The sequence below is a fragment of the Lepeophtheirus salmonis genome, unplaced genomic scaffold (assembly GCF_016086655.4).
Source record: "Lepeophtheirus salmonis unplaced genomic scaffold, UVic_Lsal_1.4 unplaced_contig_6088_pilon, whole genome shotgun sequence".
NCBI classification, from domain to species: domain Eukaryota; kingdom Metazoa; phylum Arthropoda; class Copepoda; order Siphonostomatoida; family Caligidae; genus Lepeophtheirus; species Lepeophtheirus salmonis.
In genome coordinates, this window is record NW_027295160.1 from 59,909 (window position 1) to 78,814 (window position 18,906).

Here is an 18,906-nt window from a genome sequence, read left to right on the forward strand (position 1 = left end):
TAATGTTTAGGTCGCAGATGGCATACGAAATAAATAAATAATTAATTGTTTGAGCGTGTTTATTAGAAAACAGTAATATTGCATAAATATTGACGTAATTAAAATATTAGATCATGGATCCTAAGAGAATAATTCATGTTTAGGCTTATATAAAATGCATAACTATGAGTCATCAAATGCAAGTTAATGTATCCAAGAGTTGAAGGTATCTATTTTCTTTAAATATATGTACAGGGTGGTCCAGATAAATTGGGAAAATCTTTAAAGGCTAATAACGAACGAATCAGAGGGTCTAGGACTATATTTTTATTATTATTTGAAGTCTAAATGTAATGAGATTCAATTATTTATGATGAAATTCGTCTCTCTTGATAACCTCGACCACACGTCGTTGGAAGCTTTGGTATTCTCGGAGAACCTCGACCCTCTCCAAAGATAGAAATCGCAAGGGTTCACGTCCGGGCTGTTTGTAGGTCAAAAAATCGGACTCCAAAAGGTAGAATATTTCGTGGCTAAGACATCCTGCATCTTTTTGGACTTGTGGATCGATGCTCTGTCTTGTTGGAAAGTGTAATTTTTTCGTTTAGTTACTCTTCCCATCCAGGGAATGACCATCTCCTCAAGTACCTTCAAGTACACGTCTGCCTTTTCTTTTTTCCTCTACTTGAAGAAGTGTGTGTGGAGGGGGGATGACCTCCCACTCACAGGATATGGTACCTAGGATCATCTTCCTTGACTGGATTCTTCATATTGATAATGGTGTGGACCTCAAAAGGGTTTAACAGATCCATCTGTCGTTCCTGTCCTTGGATGAGCGGTAAACCGTGAAAATTTTCTCGTCTGAAAAAATATCAGGAATCCTCCAGTTGACATCATAGAGTTGATGATTTTATTACCTCTGATGACCCTAGGGATTTTGTTGTCCTCAGTGATGAGATGTTTGACAGCCCTGATCCTAGATAGATATTCCAGATCGACACGGATGGTTCTCTTGATGGTCGTCTTGCTCACGTTCCAGGTCTTTTCGAGCTTGACAATGGGGGTGGTTGGATTTGCATCGATGAACTTTTTGATCCCCGCCACGAACCTGGAGGATCGTTTTTTGTCAGCTCTCACCTTTTTATGTTTCCTGTGGGCTTTTCCCTCGGCTTGAAATTCATCACAAATCCAATAAACTGTACTTTTCAAGTACTTGAGACGCCTGATAATATAAGGCAGAGTGAATCCTGGGCAACACAATTCGCATATAATGGTTCTGTTCCATATCTAACTGGTTTTTTTTTCAATTGTTTAATAACAACTCACGTGGCCATTCGGAACTAAAGGATTTTTTATCACAAAGCCTATAGAAGCGGAAATATTAGCAATTGAATTAGAGCCCAATATATCTGAAACACCCTGTATATAAGTTATAGATCTAAGAATGATTCAAGAGCTATAAATTACTCCAGTATTTTTCTAATATATACCTACAGTATATCCAAATATAATACAAATACACTTATCGTCAACGTTCTCTCCAATACCAATTGTTTTATACATAAAATACTTTGCAAAGAAGAAACATGTAGTAAAAAACCTGCATACAGTCAACTTTTTCTACCCTTTTTTTCCTATCAACATCAGAGAAATTTATGAGAATAAAGAACTCCCATGATTATATTTTATTTTTATAGGTACAAATCGTAAGCTGACGACTATACATTCAACAAAAATCGCTATTAAATTTTTTTTATACATAACAAATTGTCAAATTGATTTATTCTATACGGCTCCAATTGGCCTCACAGATGGCAATGAGCCTCTTGCGAAAATAAATAAAGTCAATAATTCAATATTTTACTATAGTCTGGAATAACTTGTTTTAGAGAATTATATAGCCACAGGACTGTAATGAATGTCAATTAGGATAGAGTCGTTTTTAGAGAAGTTATCTGATCAATCGTTTCAAATTTCGAAATAAGGTTATTGGAAAATGTTTACAATTGATATAATTTTTGTAAAGTATGAGTTTGATGAAGTGGGTTTTAGTGGCTTTCCAATTATTATAAATCTGGGAAAGTTTGATTTCAAATTCATTTATTTGTGAGGATGACTAAACCAATTCGCTTTTGCATAAGATTCAGGGTGAAGACTCCGAAATTTTTGGTACATGTCCCCTAGTCAGATTTATTAAACCTCTAGAAATCCATTCTTTTAAAATAATATAGAAAAAAGGAATGGATCTTGATGTACCAGTTTAGACAAATTGCTCTCATACAGTGGTTCCCAAACTTTTTTGAATTTGACCCTTAAAATATGTTGGTAGACAATATGCGACGCTCACAATTTTCATTGAGAGATGAATATAATAGTCGGAGTGCATTTTATAGAAATAGATTACTTAAAAGCCATATTAGCCTCATAAAGTTCAACCCAGAGGCACATAATAAAACTTATTTGACTATACTGATCAAAAATAAAGACTTTAATTCTACATTTATAGACAAATCTAAGAAAAGAAAAATATAACCTCAACGATATATCTACTACTACGAATCATTTTTATACTATTACATTATCGTTTTTGCAACAAATAAAGTAAAAGTTGAGACTCCCACGCAAATAACATCTCAGACTGTGTATGTGATAAAATTCGAATTAAACATTTTCGTATAAAACCATTTCATATAAATTTATGAGGAAACGGGGCATAGACTTTATGAAATGTCATTTTGTACCCCCAAATGTTGGGGGTGTTTTCTGGTACTGCCGATGCTTAAGAAACTACTAAGAGCCCTTCACAACCCCCCAATTGTACCCCGAATATTTGGTGGTGTTTTCGGGTTTTTATTGGCTAAAAGTTATATGTTCAGGATATGATTGCGGGAGTTATGAGGGGCACATAGTAGTTACTTCAAGTATCGGTTTTGGGTTGCATCCCGTTTTGAGACCCCGCGGTACCCGAAAACAGCCCCAACATTCGGGGTATAAAATGACAATTCATAAAGTCCATACCCCGTTTCCTCATAAATTTACAGCTAATGGTTTTATACGAAATCTCTTATTAAGAAAATGTTTTATACGAATGGTCCTTATACAAATACATATGTTTTATATGTTATCTATAACCATTTCAAACTGGCATATTGCAAACTCTATTGTATACCACAAACTTTCCTCCAAATAGAAACAGCGTAAAATACCCAAAATCAGCTTTTGGTATTTAGCCAATTCTTTCCGACAATGGAGTTATCATATAATTAATTCTTGGAAATTATTCAAAGCTTAATAATAACTATTTTCTAAATCAATCAGTCAACGTACAAAATACTGACAAGGAAATTAAAGTTGTTGAAAAAACGACAGCTGACCTCAATATACAATGTGCCTAAAAGTTGGAGAAGACCATGTCAAACTCTACATATTATAAGTATTACATACTTTGACCATACGTTCATGGATGTGTCAAACCTCAACATACAACAAATACGAAGTATACTTTTATGTTAGGGAAGTAATTCCTTGCTAAATTAAAGATAATTAATTAATCATTTGGAAGCGTCATCTTTTTTAAGTAATGCGACACTTTGCTAATTTTTCAAAGAAAAAGAAGAAACCACATTTCGCCCGTTATATAAATGTAAAATACTAAGGACAATATGTCAGTCGGAGAAATGGGATGTAACTTTAAGCGGGAAAATTTGATTTATCAATCTAAGTAATATTTGGCAATATTTGTAGGAACGACAGTGTTTGTTACAAAGTTTTTAAGATATTTAGTAGGTGGGTAAAAAATGAAATGTCATTTTTAAAAGAAGGTGTTAAAAAAATAAAGATTCAAGGCTTACGACATCAACTCTACTCTGTGCAGGTCACAATCCAACAGAGGTGGTCATGCTGACGGGAATGGTTTTTAAGACCATCTACAATGTTAAGAAGAGGCTAGACCATACTGAGACTATAGAGAGAAAATAGGGCTCCGGAAAAAGACCTTCATTAACGTGGATGCCCCTCCTGGTAAATTTCCCCTATGGCAACGTTGTCTTTCAGTAAGATGGGGGCCCGATGACATTGCAAACACAACTCAGACCTTCTTGGTTATTAACATTGCTTTCTGGCACAAGAGAATATGGCCGCCATATAGTCTGGATGTCTATCCCCCTTGACTCTTTTTCTGACTGCACATCGATGAAGAGTGTGCTGCCGTGGACCCGAACATTTTGTAAATATATTCAAAATCAAAAAAGGTAAACATTGAAATTTTTGTTTTTTTGTTTTTCAGGTGCAAAATTTACAAATATATCCTTACCTGAAATATCTGTAATTTTTGAATAATTTTTGAATTTTTTTCTCTCTTTTTTTCATCAAACGTCAATTTTCAATTTTTAAGAAAAAATGCCACAAAGTGATGGATTTTGGATCTAATATTTTAAACACTAACATAATATTTTCAATTTCAGGAGTTGGGATGTTATTTGAAGTTTATATCACTATCTTTTATTTTTTAAATTTATAATAATACATATATATATATTAAATACAGGCGCCATATTATATTATTATCATGATCGCCTACACTGAAGTGGTCTAAGGTGGTGAATGTGATTTTCCACTTCCTCCTTGGCCCAAGTAACGTCGGGTTATCCTTTGCTAGTCTGTATATATAATAGAGTTTGTGTATTATGTGTCCCACACCGTTGGGTTTAGGAGGCTGAAACATTGGATGTGTCCCTCTTTCAAACCTGGTCAGGCAAAGACAGGGGTGCTGATTTTAGGCAGGTCCTATAGGGGGGGGGGATGTTTATAGCCATAACACAAAAAATTGAGTTCAAGGAGACTACATAGGGGGTTGAGTTATATTTCAAAAATTTATTGGTGTTTTAAAAAAACCAAAACTCTACGAATCAGGGCTTTTTCTAAATTTATTCAAAATCATAAAAGTTATTGGCAAAAAAAAGAAATCGGTGAAAATTGCAGTTTGGGGTTTTTCAGGTGCAAAAAATGGATTTCTATTGAAATATGTGATTAGTAGATTAAATAAAGTTTTTCAGACACTTGTCTGGAGATTCGTTTGCATATAAATTTGAAAATAACAAATTATGCTTTACTGAAATATTCGTAATTTTCTTAATAATTGTTCAATTACTTTTTTTTTTTTTTCCCTCTTTTTTTCTTCTAACGTCAATTTTTAAGAAAAAGTGCCACAAAGCCCTACATTTTGGACATAAAATTGTAGACCTTAACATTTAAATATAGTATTTTTAATTTCCAGAACATTATATTTCATAATTTGTGGTATATTTCAAAAATGGACCAGTTATCGAGAGTTATTTTTTCGACAACATCATTCGCCAAAACTTTTTTTGTTTGTCAAGTACTAAAAAAATCTTGATAGGTTTGTGTTCCTCTTAAAAATGCCAATAAATGCTATTAACTTCTTTCTTTCCTTTTTTTTTCAAAATTAGTGTAATTTTTAACTTTCGCACCAAATTTCGATTTGGCAATTTTTTGACAAAAATATAAAAGATGGACTTCTCATCTATACATTTTTTTTCATTCATATGCTTTGGTATGTTATTTGAAGTTTATCAGAAAAAATGAAATTCATAATAATACTTTTCATATAATATACATACAGGCACTCTACTATAGTGATCGCACGCACTTAAGGGCTTTTCAACATTAAGAAGAAATTACATTGACCATTATCAACCTTTCCTTAGTCCAGTGGTTCCCAAAGGAGGGGTCGCGAGATGACTTAAAAAAAAAATTATATATATAATTTAAATTGTGTGATCAAAACTTAAATAATAATGAATGTAAATATTTTTATAAGTTTCTTTTGTGTCATTTTAAAAAGCATTTCCCATAATATTGTGCTCCACAAAAACATAACAGGATAAGCTCCTTATACCGCCATAGCTAATCATTGGTTGTCTGACATGAAGGATGCACTTATCGAACTTTCATGTGACCAAAATCCCTAAACAATGATTAAGATGCTAAAACACTTGTCAAATTCTGGATTTCTGAGGTGAATGAGTACCCAATGCTGGCTAAATCAGCTTTAGATTTACTTACTCAATTTGCCTCAACTTATTTATGCGAGACTTCATTTTCCGTATTAACATATGTCCAAAATAAATATAGTTTGCAACTAAAGGTCACCAAAATAAATATAGTTTGCAAATAAAGGTCAGCGAGTGTATGTGCCTAACTTTGACCTTTATAGGGATTATATGGTATTTAAGTCATCTATTTGCAATAAGAGGTATAGGGGTCGCCCATTGTCTACCCAAATCTTTTAAGGGTCAAACTAAATTGTTTTGGAAACCAGGGCTCTAGTAGACCAGTAATTTGAAAATATTGAGCTACAGAACTCAAATTGGTGTTCTAATGTAGGTTCAACAAAGATGATTCACATAGCATAAAAAAATCATATTTAGGAAAAATAACCATAGAGGGAGATTAGTACTCTAAGGTGTGGCCATTATAGCTTGAATTGTTTCCTTATTGAAAATATGAATGTCAATAAATACTTAATTACATAGTCATATAAGTAGTTCCATTTAATATTTGCTCTTCTAAGTAAATTTATCTCTCTTTTATAATTCAATAAGTAAATATTAAAAGTTAATAGCATAACAGACCTCAGACAAATCAGTTTTTGAATTGTTGACTTACAGTTTATGTACAGGGTGTAAGGATCAAATTTTATTTTATCTGAAGGCGTCTTTTATTACTCAACAAAGTTTTGGGCATCATAGCAACAGCTGCTCTAATATAAAGCAAATAGAGTTTATAGAGGAGGAACGGCGTTCCGCTGAGACGATGGTTTTTGTCCATAACAACATTGAAATTTCAAATTAGAAGGTCTCAAATGTGACTGGCGTCCCAATCCAGACTATATCAAAGATTCGTAAGGCTCTTCTGGAGGCTGAAGGCACAAAAATGTCTCAAGTAAGGATGATGTCATGCTTCTTCACATCTTCAAAACTTTTTAAAAATTTAATTATTAAATTTTTTTTCCAAATAAATTAATTTTTGGGAATAGGTCTGGATTTTTGAAATTTTGAAATACCATGCTCTCTTACCAAAACCAAATAATTTTGCGCCCGCCCCTGCCCTCTGAAGGTGATAAGAAAGCCTTGTGGCTGAGTGAGTATGGCCCACAACAGTCCGGATCTTAATCCGCTGTATTAACTTTGACTGGGGCTACGTGGAATCTAAAACAAAACGAACATATCACGCCAGCTCACGTATTGCATCTATTAAGGAGACAATGACCAACATACCCAGGAACTACCTTGTCAACTCCTGCTCCTCCCAGCCCGGATCCAAGCTATAATTGATGCAGGAAGCGGATACATCAAATCAGCTTTTTCTTAAAATTAATATGCACAATATAGGCCCATTTTCAAATTAATTTGTCAAATAACTTTGCCTCATTTAAAGATTTTTGAAAAATGTTCTAATTTGATAGACATGAAAACAATGCCAGATCTTATTTGTTGACATTACAATATCCATATTTAGCCGATATGGCTTCTTATATACTACAACATTAAAAGTGATTAGGATTTTTTTGCAATTATCTTTGAAGATACTTAAATAAATAAATGAGATACAGACTGTACACACAATATTCACTGATATACATATATTATCTTCTAATGTTGATAAATGAGTCTTTTGAGGTTTTTTGAACTCTTAAAGCCATGATGCCAACCCCCCCTGACTCTATATTTTGGGTGCATGTCGAGGAGAAGGCCTTCAGTGTCAGTCATCTAAACGCCAAAGCCTTCAAAGCCACTGTCACTTGGACACCATGACAAAGGACTACATCTGCTGCGAGTGGCAGCCCTTCCACCTCCGTTTGGAAGCCATCGTTGCCGCTACGGACAGCTACATTAATGATTATGTGAGCTCAGCAAATCATCTATTTATAGTATTTTTTTTTTTGAAATTCTATTGTTAATTAATCATTAATAGATTATACATTGTTGAAGTTTAAAATTCTCTTTTTTCATATTTAAATTGACCACTCGGTTAGGTCCTCGCAGCTAATTCAATGAAGTGTCATCATGACAGCTAAGCTGTTCTCCTACCAAAATTTACTAAATAGTCTGGGTGGGAACATTAATTTTCTTTTTCTTTTTGAACAAACTGACGTTTCATATTTCTTGAATCTCTGAGCATAGGCGTAGTAGATCGGGGACAACGGGGTAATTACTTTGTTAGACAAATCGGCAAATTCATTTTTTATATTGGGGTGATTAATTGTAATATTTAAAACAACTACAAATGTCCTATATAAAACAAAACATCATTAAAAAAATCCCAGTCTGAAATAGTTATTGAATGACTTATTAGAGAAAAATTGAAGTTGTATCCCTAAAACATTATCTTCTCTTACGCCTTTGATTGTGAATAATTAATATCATATGTAACTTGCAAGAAGTTAGATTTGTAGTACGTCCTGTGTCCTACTTTAATCTACATACGAGTTTATATTATTATCTATTGAGGAATGTTGCCAATGAAAAACATGAGAAGATATTACATAACAACAAAATAAGGAAATAGGAAGCCAGAAATTGATAGTTAAAGTATAAGGGAACTTTAAAAAATGATAATATGCTCTTAAAAATGTTATATAAATATCCATGTTTTAAGAATATATTTAATCTAGAAATTCTCTACAGTGTGCGATACAAAATTGTAGACATGACTTTAAATCAATCTGAATTGCTTTAGGGTGCATATGTTTAATACTAGGTTGCGATATTGAAAGTAGGGACTTTTCTGGTTGATAAACAATAAATAAAAAACTTTAAAGGATCAACGAGATGAAAAGGCAAAGGGTGTTTGATTTGCTCCACGTCCATGTGAGTGTCGAGGGGATCGTGAGAGGTCGTAGGGCGCTCCAAGAGTCTTGTTTACAAGATTAAAAGAATGGTGGCTTCAGGTCATACACTTGAGATATCCCCTAGCAGCGGTAGACAGTGGCAAATCGGTATTATGGAGTACATGGGCCTGTGATCACTAGAGGTCCGACCAAGTCGATGAGGCAGCATGCCAAGGATCTCAATGTCAGTGATTGGACTAGTTAGAAGGTATGTAAAGGATTTAAAGAAGTCCTCTTATGTACAACGACATGGGCAACTGCTTTCAACAGCAACCAAGTCCAACCGGACCAAGAGAGGATAGAAATTATTGACTTGGTTATAGCATAATGGGTTGGGTTGGGCTATACTCCTCCTCAGAATGTCCCACTTCCACAATGCCATTAGGAATTTAGTCGAGAAGAGAGTATTTACTAACCCTCACCAAATTTTGGATTACCTCAAGGCCTCCATCTGCCAGCAGTGGCAATGTCTGAGGCCTTCTTCAGGAAGTGCTGTGGTTCTTCAGGCCCAGGTTGGAGACCATGGTAGGAGCCAAAGGAAATCATTTTGAAAAATAGAAAAATGTATTAATAAAAAAGTCTGTGATAAAGCCTTAACGTTGTACTCCTTTTCAATCTTGAAAAAGTTTAGCCTATTAGTTGGTTATCAAAAAGTCCACGATTTTAACGCGCACACTTTTCCATTCCTTTTTTTCATTTAACCAACTAAAGACTACTTTTTATTTTTCTATAAGTAGAATAGTTATGAAATGAAAGAGGTAATTGAATTTAAACAATCGAGTAATGAATACCTTACAGAATTAAACGAACCTAATTAATTAATTAGGATTCGGATGATCAAATTAATAGATCAACATAAGAAAATAATAATAATAACTGGATACTAGAACGAACACGCTATCTGAAAGATAGTCAATGACAAATTCAGAAGATTTTAGTTATATTTTGGTTATTTATGTTAAAATTCTAAACTAAAATGATTTACTATAAACTATAATTATATAATAGGTAAATTTCTATTGTAAAACCTCCTTGTATACAACATTTTTAGTCGTTTTCTGTCCAATTGGTGTAAATATAATCAAACTTGCACTTTCTTTTGGCACTCTTGAAAATGTAACATATAATTGACAATGTGAAAATACTGTTTTTCGTAAATATAAAGCAGTTTTTCAAATGTTTGACCTCGTGATTTATTTATTGTCATTGCCATTGCTAACTTGCCATGTTCCTTCTTTAACCATTATGAAGATTGAAGATACGGTGTCAGGAAAAATGGCAACGAAAAAAAGTGAAGGAAAAAATTGGAGGAGAAAAAAACTGGAAAAGTATCCAAGTTGGGAAAATGGGAAGATTTTTTTAAACTGGTATAATAATTACCACTAAAAGACTCTAAGGAAAGAGCAGTTAAGGAAAAAATAAACTATTCAATCAAAAGACAAGGAAAACTATGTTCCTAGCTCCGACATATAATGTTCAAACTGGTTGTCTGCCGGGAGGAACATATAGCAGCTTCTAATTTTAAACTAATCAGATTTGAGAACTACTAAATCCTACTTTCCTTGCCTCGAGTGTCCACTCTTTGCCTAGAGTCCTTTAATTATCACCAATATTATATATATTACGATAAAAGAAAAATAAACAAACACGACAGGGGTTCCAATGGAAGAAGTGTTCATCACTTAATTCTCCAAAATTAATTATAATATCATTAGACATGATGGATATTGGACAAGACTCTTGGATTAACGGACAAACAATTGGATAAATGGAGCGATACATTTTTAATTTAAATGTGTGTTTTTCATAGTCTTAGATCGATCTTCCCTCAAGAAATCAGCTTATATGATTATTCATTACGGGCTCATTATAAGAATTTGTTATAGTTTTTACCAATAAAAGTACAATTAATAAAGTTTATGTTCAATTGTATTTTGTTTATAATTAAAGTGGTTTCATTCATCCTGTATCTTGTTTTGAACTCGAAATATCCTTCCCATATATGTCAGAAATCGAGCCTCTCTTGTTAAGGACAAAGCATCTCAAATCCCTCTTCTTCTTTTTTTTCAAATTCTTAGAGAACATGGAAGTATTTCTGTTTTTAATGAATTTAGATCGATCTAAACAGATGAAAAGGCACATCTAAATTAAAAACGCCCCGTTCCATTTATCCAATTGTTTTTGTGTACATATTACGTTTGATATGTTTCAACATTGAAATAATAAATAATGTGTCATATTCATGCTGGAATAATCCTAAGTAAACATATCTATTTTATCACAAATTGATAGATCTAAATCCTCTTTAATGATTAATTAAATTTTTCGTGTGTTTAAGATTACAAGAAATGGACTAATACTTACCATGATCAAACGAAATGAAAAAGATTGTATTTCTCTGTAATTAAATGGTAAACCAAGAGTTAAATAGACAAAACAGTTTCGCAAATGCAAAACTTTTCAAATACAATACAGTAAAGAGGCACTTGAAATCTTTGAGGGCCTGAAGCCCTCCCATAGAGTTGATCCTAACCATACGTACCTAAATTAACCAAAAAAGATAATTACATGAGTGTTGAATACATTTTTATAGAACCGTTTTTGTCGTCATTAAATTTGTATTTACTTTTATCCAATAAATAAATTAATTGATGAAATTAAACATTGACAAAGGAATTTACATTAATATTTGTTTTACATGTTAATGAAGTTAGAGTCGAATTCTCATTCTAAATTGAAATGAATTAATATATACCTAGAGTTGTGATATTCATATTCTTTGATAAATATCACTAAACACAATTATTATTTATTACAAACGTAGTTACATATTCAAATGTCATTGTATCATACTAGAAAAATACGCATATAAATTTGTTCAAAGAGCCTATAAGTTATTTGTTATGGTCCTCATAACTTGGCTTTTGGAAGTATGAATTCAGAGTCCTAGATATACAACTTCGAAGATTCGGTTCCTTTATGTAACCACGTAATGCAGCCTGTTTCGTTCTCTCTGGACAAGAAAGAAGGTTTATTAAGAGACATAGACCATCGTTCTATTGTAATTTCAGGTTGCTCCAACTGTACTGAGCTTTACAGTTTTCCTCGCACTCTCCAACGACTTAACCTTTGACTATCTACACGAATCCTCTCAGTTGTTTGTCGGTCTACAACTAACCACCTCTTCTTCTTAGTTCGGTCAAATAAAAAATATATAACGGGCTCAGACTGGTCTAGGATTTTTATACCGAAACCCAACACTATCAACAACCTGGATCTTAAAAAAACTTTGAGACACGATCTTGTTTTATGAAAAAAAATTGGTTTATTTGTCAAAAATCAAACTTTCCCCCGTTAGAGCCCAGGATTCTGGTCTGATCGGAACTGAAAATAACTTTACGTACGTAGCTCAAAATTCTGAACAACTTTTATTTTATGTTTAAAGTATGAATCTGTCTCCGTTTTTGAAATAAATGCTTTTTTATCATTGTTTCTCTAAGCAGGACGTACATCACATAAAAACACACATAAATTATTTTAATTCATTTTTTTAGACCTTTGGTTTTTCGGAATTCACAAACTTAAAGAGTAAATTTTCTTTTCCTAAGTTGTTGTTATTATCATTTTATTCTTGAGGAGTGAACTGCCTTTGCTACTACAAACAACATATTATTGATGTATACGAAATCAATTGGAACATTTGCATGAGCTCATAAAAGACAGACCCTAAGGGTTTAAGCCCAACTTTTACAGTAACTGCATATCTTGATAGTATTATGGTGAAAAAGAAATTAAAATTGGGAGCCTTTTTCAGCCATGAATTGAAAGGCTGGCTGGCTGGGAAATATCTATGATATATGACAATCATTTATGGTTCTTGCTAATCGTCGGAAAGTACAATTGTTCTGATCGTTTGAGTATCCAAAGTATTTCGTTGGTCTACAATTTGGCTTTCTTCAAAATGAAAAATAAGGATGGTATTTTTATGTACCACTTGAGAAATGGAACATTAAGGAAACTTTTGAAATTCAACAACATAACTTAAAAATTAACAGTTTTAAATCCCTTTACAAATAAAGAATGTCGTTTAAAGAGTCATTTCAAATAGATATAGAGGGGTCAAAAAACATCTTTACCAGACACTAACTTGACAAACATATTTTTTGCATTAAAATACAAAAGAAGATCAAATTAACAGGTCAGCCTAAAAAATGGACACCCTAGTACACATACTAAAATAAATATTTAGACCTTTGACCTTTTATATGACCTTAAAACTGTACTTTATTCATTTGAAATGTTATATAACTATTGATTTAAGCATACAATGATGCTTTAATGATCACAACATTCGCAATTTTGTTCTTATTTCTTTGAAAATAGATTAAGAAAATACGCATTCATGTGCATAAATGTAATTTTCGGGGTCGGAAATTTATTGAATATTTTTTTTATAGAGTGCTTGAAAGATGTTCTTGCATCCGAAAAGTAGGGCTGAAATTAAATTTGATTTAAAATCTTTCTCCCCTCTCGTACTAAAAAACGTCATGACAGCCAATTTGCTCACCTCAATAACTTCTTGAAATCCTTAGGGTCACCATTTTGTTTTGGGGTTGTTGTTTTTTTGTTTTTGTTTTTTAACCCCAAAATGCTTCGTATTAGTCATTGCCCTACTCCTCAGCCTAGATTACCCTGCTTATAAATGAAGAAGGCTATGTTTAAAGTAAAAACTAAGTTTAGCCATTAGAAAAGGTAAACGGTTGTCGCAGGTGCTTTGCCTTCATTTTTCTCATTATTTAATCCGTCGTCGTGGTGTTAAGAGAGGATCAGAAGGCGTGTGACTAGGACAGCCAAATGGAAAAACATGAGCTCCTGGAAACAATAGATGGACACTGATTCCATTAATTGTAATCCAGGCGTAGTAGGAACTTTTTTATACCCTTTGATTAATGACATTAATTATATCCAATATTGAACTAAGTTAAGCGGCAAATGATAGCCTTTAATACAAGGGCATTCAGGTAAATCCGGAACATATTTAACTACCTCCTTGAACAATAAGAAAAGCATTTAACTCGGTTATTTCAATTTTAAGCGAGAGGGTTGATCCTTAGCATTAAGTTAGTTGTTCAACTTTTAATTCAAAACAAGTATTTACGACATAGGAGACCCGGATGATCACCATAATCGAATTTACTTGTGCGGTACATAGCCGAGTGTACATCAAGAAGATGCACAGATATCCAAAGAGCACACCCTACGACGTTTACAACCGCTAGGAGAAGGAGGGAGCGTTTAAGAGAAAAGCGTACAAGTCCCGGAGTGATAAAAAATACACTCCCATATTCCTTGTAGGCCTGAAACGTTCATTGAAGGAATCTTCTCTAACTTTGAATTGATGTCTTGCCAAAAAGCGTCAAGTAAGCAGTACTACAGTCTCCAGGGCCATAAACACTTACCTGAGGAGGAGGGCATACCGTCTCTACAAAAGAATATCCATAGAGAGAAACTGAAGGCCATCTTATACCTCACAAAAGAAAACTGCTGGACAATTTGAAATCCCATGGTAACCGAATCATATTTCCTACGGATGAGAAATAATAGCCTTTTGATAGATCCCACAGCATCCAGAACGACAGATGATTAGCCACAGACAGAGCTAATGTCTTCCATCTCTTTAAAACCAAGATTCCAGCCGGTATCACGACCCTTGGGTTGATTCGGAACAACGGGAGTGTCACACCTCATCTTCTATGACTCAAAATTTAGGGTGGGTGCCGACAGTTATTGTAAACTCCTGTCTGTCCAAATTATACCTTGGATGAAAGCTGAGGCCAATTGTGTTGAGTTCCTGTTTCAACAAGACTTGGGCCCCTCTCACAAGGCCCGCAAGACCCAAAATTTTTAAACAGAAGAGAAGGTGTCATTTTGACACCTCTAAACCTGGCCCTTAACTCTCTCTATGTGAATCCCATGGAATATTTCTTTTAGGAGAAGTTAGGGAGGAAGGTCTCTGCCAATTCACACAACAGTATCGACTCCTTAAAAGCTTCCATAATCATGTACTAGAACAAAGTCTCTCCCGTGGACGTGGTCAAGGCCTGCTTAGTCATCGTATCGAGTGAAGGATTGACAAAAATGGCAAACACATTCAATGAACTTTTATTTTGTATTATTAGACCTTGTGAATAAAATTTCAAACCTCTACTTGCTTCCCTTATTGATCAGATTGCAGTTAAAGGTAGTCTGGATTTACCTGAACGACCCTCTAGAGGGATATGTTATCACAACAATGACTAAGCAAATAATGAATAAAAAAGAAAGGAGACAACAACCGTTTTTCATTTTTTAATCTCAAAACAGTTATTATCGAAACTTTGGGAGAAGCCTTATTAGTAATAAGACAGAAGTAAAAAAATCGGACAGCTAAAGATAAAGTGTACGTAAACTTTTATGCATGGTCAACACATGTATTGTAAACTAAATTGTCATGCCCAAATAAAAATTTATATTTATATAAGATAACATTTAATGCATGTATAATTAAAATAGTCGCAATATAAGGAATAAATTTTTTCTTTGGCGATATTTCATTTTAAATAAATGATTTTTGTTTTCTGTTTAATTAATGATATATTGATCTTAAATTAATTGCAGAGAATAATTAATAAATATTTATTTATTTTTTTCATGACAATTTTTCATTCATAGTATTCAAATAAGGACGTATGTTTACATAGTCAACAAAAAAACAAACTAAATTAATTTTTCTCAAAATTCAGTCTAGTTTGATTCTTTGCCAAATAATAGTCATCAATAGACTTGGGATTTTTGTGCAATTTTTTCGCCCGAAATGAGCAAAAAATAGAGCACTAAAATATTGAAAAATAAACAGCCAAAATATCTCAATTGAGCAATTTGTAATTAAAGAAAAATACATTTTTAATAGGTTCATTTAAAAGACTGAGTAATTTTATTTATTTATAATAATTTATTGATACATTTTGCTATATTTATTCTACAAATAAAGATTTTCTCCAATAATTTTTCCTTCCATCATTCTATTGATAGTTTTAAGCATACTTAAAGACCATTTAACGTCCCCATTAGTAGTTGGAATAAATTTAAAGTTGGCAAGATCTTCCGGAGTCTTTTTAAACGGAGGAATCTCATCATCACCACTGATATTGCATCAAATCGTTTGCATAAATGGGAGATCAGGATTTCCTAATTTGGTGCAAAAGTATTTCTCCTTTGTTGCAAGATTCAAGGACGATTATTCAATAGTCAATTTTGAAGCGAATTTCCCCTTCCTCTAATGCAGGGATTCTCAACATTTTTTTAGTAATATACCACTTGTAAAATATTTATTTAACCCAAGTACCCTCTTACCAGCACAAAGTATTTTTACCTTCAGTGACAGGGGCGTCCGTAAGATTCTATTTTTGTTGTTTTTTTGGGAAGGAGGGCTTAGTTTCTGGAATTTTTTTAAACAAATCCAAAAATTAAAATTTTTTGATAAAAAACTTGAAAAAATAAATTTTTTAGAAAAAAATTTTAAAATATTAAATTTTTTCGGAAAGTCGATTCAAAAATGCATAGCTATTCTCAAAAAAAAAAATTCAAACATCTACATCTATTCTCAAAAAATTAAGTGTTAAAAAAAATTCAAAAACCACCAAAAATTTCAATTATAAATTTTTTTTTTTATATTTCCAAATATTAAATTTTTCTCGGCAAAATTTAAAAATCCATAGCTATTCACAGATAATTAGGGGGGATTACAGCCCCCCAGCCTATCCCTGAGTTGTATACCACTTGTGAAATATTCTTTCAAAATCTGAAGAACCCTCTGGGTGCCTCTAAGTACTCCAAGTGGTACACGTACCCCCATTTGAGAACCACTGTTGTCAGAATATGGCTCCCTCACAAATCCGATCCAGTAATCTTAACCCTGACAGGAGGTAAAATCATATCTTTTGAATTTGTTTGTTGATATCCAGGTAAAATGTAATATTAAAAGATTGCAAATTGCTATGCTTAAAATGGCCTCTATGAAAATTATTTTAACAATCATGATATTGGGATCATTACTGACGTAGATCGATGTAAATCAACAAACAGTTGAATAAGAAACAAAATTAATATGTGAGGACTCGTTGAATTATAAAAATTAGATATTATATTCTATAAAAGAAACGTTCGCCCCAAGACAATGTATCATCCAATATTGTCAGAAATATACAAAGCTTACATCATAGAGAAATACGAGTTGCCAACATAACAACGAAACAATACATTTTTTCTGAATTTTGTTTTTTTATTTGTCATCATAGTCTCCTTTTGTTTTTGGCTCTATTTCTCTCAGTTGGATTTACTTAGAGGCGTCAAGTTTTAACACAAAAGGTCCTTACATCTGCAGTGATTTCCAAGCCTTCCACCTCCGCCTGGAAGACATAATTGCCCCTAAAGGCGCCTACATTAATGTTTAAAAGCGCTCAGACACACATCTATTTTATAGTATTGATTTTGTTGAAATTCTATTATTTGTAATAAAGTATATCTTATTGAAGTTTAAAATTCAAAGTGTTCAGATTTTAATAGATCCCTCGGTAGAATAACTTCATTAGAAATTATAATTGATTAGAAACCCACATTGGAACAGCAGCGTCATACAACTCAAAACATTATTTTGTTAGGTTTAGTGATAAAAATTAAGCCGACTCCATAAAATATTATGAAACCTGACTTTTTTTATAACTTGAAAAACGGCTCACCATTTGAATTAAGTAGAAAAATATTGGACTTAAGTTGAGTCCAACCCAGTCAGTAATAATTGTTTTTATTCAACTGTACACTCCTCTTTAGGGGCGTCAGAAGTAGGGGTACTGCTGTAACCAGGACAGGTGCTACGATTTTTCTTGGGGGGGATGAATATTAAAATTAAAAACTTGCTTTTTTAATCACCCAGTATATTTATTGACGGGCTTAAATGGTTATCAGGCTAAAAATAAGCTGTGGCGTCCCTACTGTCAGAAATCCGACACGTCTATTATGTCACAGAACCTACCACCCTCCTTCTGTCCAATGTCCCATTAAAAAACCATCCATTAATACGCATCCTCTCCAAGATAATCCTTATTCCTTTCCTGCAGAAGTATCTATTAAATATTAATGACTAACTTAGTTTCAAGTGACATCATACCATAATGCACAGGCATGCAATGAAATAAGTAACTAATAGTCGAAAATCAAATTGAATATACAACTTAGGAATATTATTCTCATTTTTATTCCCAAATAATGTCCTACATTCACTTTATGAATGTTTAGAAAATTAGAACATTACTATCAGTTTGAGGGGGAGGAAAAATGACAGATACAAATTCAATCTGGGGATCTGTTTTGAAATATGATATGATACCCAAGGTCAAAATAAAAGAAATGAACTAACATTCAAAAATATACAGACATTCTTTTGTATCAATACTATACATCTCTTAAAGTTACTGACATTTATTAAATATGTTTTTTTAGGTCATTACTCATTTATCTTGCAATTAGTTTGAAGAACATATAAGTTTTAAGTATATGGAAATAGACCTCAATTCTACTCTCACTTAAGGTGACCAGACTATTTCCAAGGACTGTTTTCTTTATGGTTGACTTGTCCTAGGTCTAAGGTGTCCGGAAACGGTCCCCAATTTTGAGACTGAATGCGGGGAAATGCGTGCAGATTCAAGCACCAGTTACTACGGTAGCCATTTAACGCATCGTCATCTCTTAATTAGTGATGAAAATCCTTTGTACAATGTGCATGTTTAAAAAAAACGAAAATCAACATGCTAACCTTAACAATTGGAAGAATTTTTTGGAGGAGAGAAAGAATAATGCTTACGACGTTTCATTAGATCAGCTAGAATCAGCTGTGACAAGGGAGGAGGGGAGAGGAAATAAATAAACAAGGTCATTGGCAAGAATTACTCCAATATGAATCCCCAAGTCTAGTCTGACTC